The sequence below is a fragment of the Gymnoscopelus microlampas genome (assembly GCF_963454915.1).
Source record: "Gymnoscopelus microlampas genome assembly, chromosome: 11".
In the NCBI taxonomy this organism is placed as follows: Eukaryota; Metazoa; Chordata; class Actinopteri; order Myctophiformes; family Myctophidae; genus Gymnoscopelus; species Gymnoscopelus microlampas.
Window position 1 is genome coordinate 2,267,078 of NC_139948.1, and position 7,406 is coordinate 2,274,483.

Genomic DNA, 7,406 nt, shown 5'->3' on the forward strand with positions numbered 1-7,406 from the left:
GTTTCAGGGTCCAGCATTCACTGCCATAGAGAAGAACGGACTCTACTGTCGCGTAGAAGAAGCTGAGTTTGATTTGGCGGGGGAGATTGGAGTTCCATACACTGGTCATGCCATTCAGGGCCCTCCATGCAAGTGCCTTCCTCACTTTAAGATCTTGCTCAGTTGAGTTGACCCATGCGCCCAGGTATTTGAAGTCCTCGACTTCTTTCAGCACAGTGCCTCCTGTTGTAGTCAGAGGTTGATGTTCTGGTGGAACGTTGTAGGTGAGGACCTCAGTTTTCTTGGCATTTAGCCTGAGGCCGACCTTGGCGCACTCTAGCTCTACCCTGTTCAGTAGTTCTTGTGCTTGTTCCACGTTGTCAGAGAGCAAACTGATGTCATCCGCATAGTCAAGGTTTGTGAGGACCACTGCGGGGTGTCGCCTCGACTTCCTTGGCGTTAGTGTGAAGCCAAGTTCCTGCTCTCGCCCACTGATTGCTTTCCTGAGCGCATAATCGAGGACTATAATGAAGAGAAAGGGGGCTAGTGTATCCCCTTGCATAACCCCAGCCAGGATGTCAAACTCCTCGCTGTTGCCGTCTGGGGTCACCACCTTGGCCCTTGTTCCTGCGTACATGGACTCTATTGCTCGGAGTAGGTTGGGAGGAATCCGGTATGCCTTCAGGATTTTCACCATCATGCCTCGGTGGATCGAGTCGAATGCCTTTTTGAAGTCTATAAAGCATAGGACTGCAGTCAGGTTGTCCCTCTTTACCTCCTCAATCATTCTCCTAAGTGCCAAGATCTGAGCTGTTGTAGTTCGCCCCTCTCGGAAGCCGTTCTGATTCTCCCTCAGGTGAGGGTCAATTGCTTGCCGGACCCTGTTTAGGATCATGCGGTTGTAAACTTTAGCAATGATGCATGTCAGACTGATGCCTCGGTAGTTGTCCGGCTTTGAGAGGTCCCCGGATTTGGGCACTGGGATGATGTTTGACAGAGACCACATGTCAGGCAGCCGATGCAACAGAGCAAGGTTACAGAACTCTAGAATGATGTCGTCGAGATCACAGTTCTTCAGGACCTCTGGGGGAATGCCATTTGGACCGGGACTTTTTCCCACTTTCACTGTGGTTTTCGCCCTGGCGAGCTCCCCAGGCGTGAAGGGACCATCATCGATTTCCAGGTCCGGGAGGACTGGCGGCACATCTTCCGCAACTGCTTCTGCCGACTCTCTCCTCAGGGCTGTGTCCCTCGACCTGTCCCTCCTTGGTCCTCTTCCTCCCAGTCATCTCGTTGATGACCCTCCAGGCCTCTCCATATTTCTGGTCACCCTGCGCTTCCTGCACTCTCTGCACTTTCTCCATCAGCTCCTCCCCTTTGATGGTGTCGTATGTGTTGAACAGAAGATGCTTGGCTTCATTCAGCTCCATACGTCTCTCCACAGTTGGCTCCTTCTCAAATATGAGACGGGCTTCCTCCATCTTCCGCCGTGCCGCTACCACCCCTGGGTGCTTGGATCGCAGGGAAGTACGGACTCTCTCCATCATGGGTACACACAGTTTGGTCGCCTCCTCGTTGGCAGCAACGAAACGTATGTATTCGCTGCTGGGATCCTCACCCATATCCAGCTGCTGGAATCGCTTCCTCACCTCCTCTGTGTACCTGGTTTGGAGGCCAGGATCGCTGGAGAGCGCTTTCCAGTTATACCGGATCCTGGGGCTTGGTTTGGGGACCCTGAGGCTCAGACGCACCTTCATTGAGACCACTCGGTGGTCTGAGCCCGCAGTACTGAATGTGGAGTATGGTTCTGCATTCATAATGGAGTTCCTCCACTTCTTCCTCACAAGGATGTAATCCAACTGTCTCAGTGTACCAGTGGCTCTGTCTCGGAAGGTCCACCTCTTTCCTATCCTCTTCCGGAAGATGGTATTTGCCAGTAGCTTGTGTTCTGTGAGGAAGGCAGTGAGGTAGGCGCCATTGCGGTTAGTAGAGTCGTGGTAAGGGAAGGGTGTGTCCTCTGGTCCAAGCCTTGCGTTGAAGTCCCCAAGGATTGCCAGGAAGTTGTGGGCTGGGACGTCTCGGACCGCTGTTACCAGGTCCTCAAAGAACTCCTCCACGTCTTTAGGTGGTGCCACGTTGGTGGGCGAGTACACGACTATCACTGTTGTGTCAAATATGCGCTGATTTTACTATTTGACTTAGGAACTAGATCTGGACTAGATAGCTGCCAGGAATTAATCAATGTGATCGTTATTGTGCATTAGAATTGACATTAGTGTTTATTAACCACTTAAAACCCATATGTTGTTGAGCGTATAGTCCCTTAGGGCTCTAATAGTTCATTTTCTGTTTTTGCTCGACATTAAATATCTTTGCTGAAAATAGCCGCTCTGCTAGCTTACAACGTGTCGCAATGCAGCTTCCTCTTTCACTTCTCTACACTACAAGTTACACCATGTTATCTGTTGAGCTGTGGAAATGGACTTCCATGTCACATGAACTCTCTGAAATGACCCTTCATTCACCTCAGACTAACACACTAGAAGGATTCAATTCTGACTGAAAATATTGATTATTGTCTTAGCGATTAATTTATCTATTACTTTTGTTTTAATTAATTGAATTCAACTATATAGTATCTCCAAGAGAAACCCTTTTTCCCCAAAATGAAAAATCTGGATTGAATGAAATTTTTAATATAATACTAATTAGATTGAACTTTCACTAATAATGTTGGCCTGTCTCCTGCTTTAGATTCATACATTCAACGTTTTTTTTTACTATATTAACACTCATAAAATCCTTCACGGGTCATATCTATGCTATACGTATCATATCTATAAGTATTATTATGTTATTTTAGTAATCAAAATATAGACTTTGCGGTTGTCTCCAGTTTCTGGTCAAACTCTGTTACATGTGCTAATTAAGACAAAATAAAATCCACAAAGCACTCCTTCATAAAGTTTGAGACCTACACCCACTGATGTCACATTCTCTGGCCATAAATATTTGGAAAGCAGTGAGATATGGTTCTCCTCCAATTATTTTAGACAAAAGGTTGAGGATGCACCAATGTAGATGAAAATTGTCTGTTAATGTGATATTTTAGCAAATATCTAATCAATATATATTATTAAAATGGTTGTAAAAAGTCAAAAATCAGGCAGACAATGGTATTGTTTTTTATTTGCATTATTTTTATTTTAACTTCCAGATATTCACATCAACTCTCTTCTCATCCGTGTCAACTCTGTTTGTTACGTTTTGACATCATTAAATATGTTTTAAGTAGATCAGAGGATAAACTAATATTCATAATATGTGACATTTCAAAGCAGAGCTAATACATTACCCAATTTGTCTATAATAGAGTTGATCTTGTTTTTGTTTTTTTAGTTTGTACTTCGATTTTCATGATGAATGTGATATGTTTAAGATCAGCAAATACTTCTAAATACAGTAGTATATTTAAAACGCAAAGTTCTGGTGTTAAAATTGGGCCCTGAGAGTGTACAAATGGAACCACATGGACCCGGAGCATGTGGTTCCATTTGTACACTCTCTGAGTTATAGAGTTGTAGTTATGCATATTTTTTCAAAACGAGCGCGAATGCAATCATCAACCTGCATGAATGAGGCATCACCAAAATTAAAATTTGATGTGAAATAATCAGTAGTAACTAAGTACATTTACTCTAATCTCTCAAGAACAGCATTATGCTCTGCGTTTGAATCTGTCGGGGGGTTCGTCATATCGCGTACGCACCGGCCTACAAGTGGGCGTGCCTTCAGATCAGGAAGCAGGCCACGCTTTACCCAATCAAATGTAGTGGGCGGGATTTACGTGTCCGCCGATCCTTCCCCACTCGAAACAAACCGAAACTCATTTAACAATAGCGTCCTCGGAGCAGACAAAACTACGGAAAGATTTTAACTTGCTCTTTCATCATAGAAACAAGTGGGCTTATAACCAAAACGATCCATGTTCTCTGGGAGAAGTGGTGTTAGTGTTCCGTGTAGAAATATTGTCAGTGGGAATGAAAACATAGTCCACCGGAAGTGAAAGGCTGAAGGCAGACCAAAACCCTGGTTTCCTTGCGCACGGGGGCTACGTCTTCTTCCTCCCAGAGCCAACTGAGATAGTCAAAAACAGCAGAGGGCGCTGTTTTTCCTTTTCATTTGGCGATTAGTTCCCAGATTGCATTTACTCAAGTACTGTACTTTTGAGGATTTTTTACTTTACTGGAGTATTTATAATTTTCAGTACTTTTACTTCTACTCCACTACATCTCTGAGGGAAATATTGTACTTTTACTCCACAACAATTATTTGAAAACTTTAGTTACTAGTTACTTTGCAGATATAAATGATTACATTATAAAACATACATTAACCACTTTAGCCCTATTTATGAAGGATCTACAAGCTCACAACGCGACGCGTTGTGAGCTTGTAGACAGGGCCGTGTTTATGCACAGGCAATGTAGGCACATGCCTATGTCTTGTCGGGGGGGGGGCCGAAAAATGCCCCCCAAAAAAAAAAAAAAAATTTTTGAAAAAGTTTTTTTTTATTTTATTTTTTTATTAAATAACATAAGCCTAACCTAACCCTAACCCTAACCCTAAAACCGAAATAAAGTAACAAAGAAACGCCCAAAAACGGCCACAATCCGCGAAATAACCGCAAAATTTCGCGCGCGCGCGCTTCGCGCGCGCGCATGGGTCGCGCACATGCACGCGCGCTGCGCGCGCGTGCATGTGCGCTGGTGGGGGGGGGGCCCGAAAACTGACCGTTGCCTATGTCGCATTTTGACATTAACACGGCCCTGCTTGTAGATCTGCTATTTTCAAACCTTTTATTCCTTTAATTTTGGTACTTCAAGTACATTTTGATACCAATACTTTTGTGCTTTTACTCAAGTACATTTTGAATTCCGGACTTTTACTTGTAAGAGTACTTCTACTCTTACAAGTAAAATACATACCAATGTATTAACATTAACCATTGTACTCTCTGTTTGTCTGAGTCCCTTTTATGCCCATTACATATGGAGCTCCATGTGCTGCATGCCCAGGGTCACATCCATTTCAAAACTGGCCAGAAAAAACATCTATCAGGAGACCACAAGGAGAGGTAGATTTCCTATCGAAAGGAGGTGTAGACGGGAGAAATAATGATCAGAGGAGCAGCCGTATCCATACCTGGAAAGAAGTATGGATGGAGTTTCTCAGTGAAGGTGCAGCCAGTGAAAGAGTAGAGGTGAACTCTGGCCTCCACATCATAAAAGGACACCAGGCCCTCCTCATAATCCACAAACACTCCCACTTTCTGGACCTTCTCTCTCACAGCGAGGGCGACAACATCAGGGTCAGTAAGAGCCATGTGCTCATTTCCATTCCTCAACCATATAGACCAGTAACCATTGTTGGGGTTCAGTGTGATTTCTGCCTTCCTGTTGACGGACTCTCTGGCCACTCCTAAATCCCACTCAGACTTCCCTTCAACCTGAACCTCGTAGTAAAACCTTCCTGAGGAGAAGCTTTGTTTTCCTAAGACACAGGGACATGTAGAGAATCTCTCTGGGCTGTCTGGGAGATTCCTCTTTGCGCTTGCATGACTCACTTGTCTTACGTCCTCGGACAGGACGAGCCAGGGACTTGCCGTGTCGGGGTCAAGAGTTACATCCACGGCATGTCGCTGGACGCTCCTCAGCTCGACATCACACAGCCTCTTCATCTCTCGACTGAGTGTCTTCTCCAGCTGAGCCACAGATGTCCCCACATATGAAGACTGACGGACATTGACATTTGTCCAGTCCTTGGTGGGTGGAGGGGTGTTGGATGTGAAGTCCTGGAGGAGGTGGAGGCGGTCTTCAGTGTCAGAGAGCTGCTTCAGCTCAGATCTTCTCTTCTCTAACTGACTGATTTCCATTTTCAGCTCTGTGACGATGCCTTCCGCCTTTTTCTCTGCTGTTTTCTGCTTCCCTCCAATCACGTCAATGAGCTCAGCCCGGCTTCTCTCGATACAGCTGATCAGAGCCGTGAAGACCTGCACCCTGTCTGCAATCTCTCTGTTTGCATCTTTCCTGCTGAGCTCTACCGCGCGCTTGACCTCCTGGATCTTCAGCCGTCTCTCACGGATCATCTGCTGAATTTCAGCCTCTGTCTTGGCTTCGTATTCTTCCTTCCACTTGTGATGTCTGAACTGATGAACCAGCTCGGACATAAAAGTGTTGACAGATACTTTCGGTCTCTTATCGAAGGTTTCATTACATAGCGGACACTGACACACATCCCTTGCATCCCAGTACTGTGTGATGCAGGTTTTGCAGTAGTTGTGTCCGCATGTAGTGCTGACGGGTTCAGTGAACACATCCAGACAGATAGAACACAGGAAGTGCTCTTCAGACAGGAGACTGCTGGCGGACGCCATTTCTACACACTGAGAATACGCGTGAAAGCGTGAAGCACGGGAAATATTTTAAAAACGAATTATAACTAGAATGTTTTAGAGGTGGTGATGGTGTCCTCCTCCACCAGCGTTGCCTGACTTTACGATCCAGGAATGTTTATGATTGTGATTACAGCAGAGTATAAGTTGTAAGAGTTTATCTTTCTATGTGTGCTCTAATACATCTTACTAATACTAATACTTTCCATCTGGAGGGTCTCGTCTCTTCAAATAATGCTACTCAAACTCTGTGTAATCAGCTTTTAAGGCCAAGCTGGCTGAAATGTCATCAAATATGAGTTGCGCCCAAATATGGAGTTCCACACTGCAACTAGAAAAAGTGCCTGGCAGAGACAATAACCATGGCAACATGAGCTTGCGAGATTCCTTTTTTAAGAAATCTACATCTATATTACTGGTTCTCAATGCCAGGTCCGGTGACCACCAGTGGTCCAAATGGACATTTACGGGTCTGTAACTCAGAGAGTGTACAGTGGAGTTCATTTCAATTAAGCCTAGTCAACTATGACATCAGTTGTCTAGTATGTCTTCTTAACATTCAAGTCTGTCTTCTGTTTATTCTCTCCTTGTTATTTTCTCTCTCTCTCTCTCTCTCTCTCTCTCTCTCTCTCTCTCTCTCTCTCTCTCGCGGGGTGATTGATGGTTATGGCACTCATGGAGCATACAGTATAGCATGCAGCAAACAACAAACAAAGACAACTTTTTTTGGCTTGCACAGGCCCTCTCAAATCTAATTTCATCGAGGGCGAAACTGTTTTACACTCTGTGTTTATTGACCTGCCAAAGCTTTACACTCGCTGTTTATTGACCTGCCAAAGTTTAACAAAGTTCTGGTAGGCATAACTACATAATCACGTCTTTCAGAATTCCGGCAGCCTGTCAAAACTTGCGACTGGCAACTTGACTAGCAGCTACAGTTACTTCAGAACCATGGACAGCAGCTACAATTACT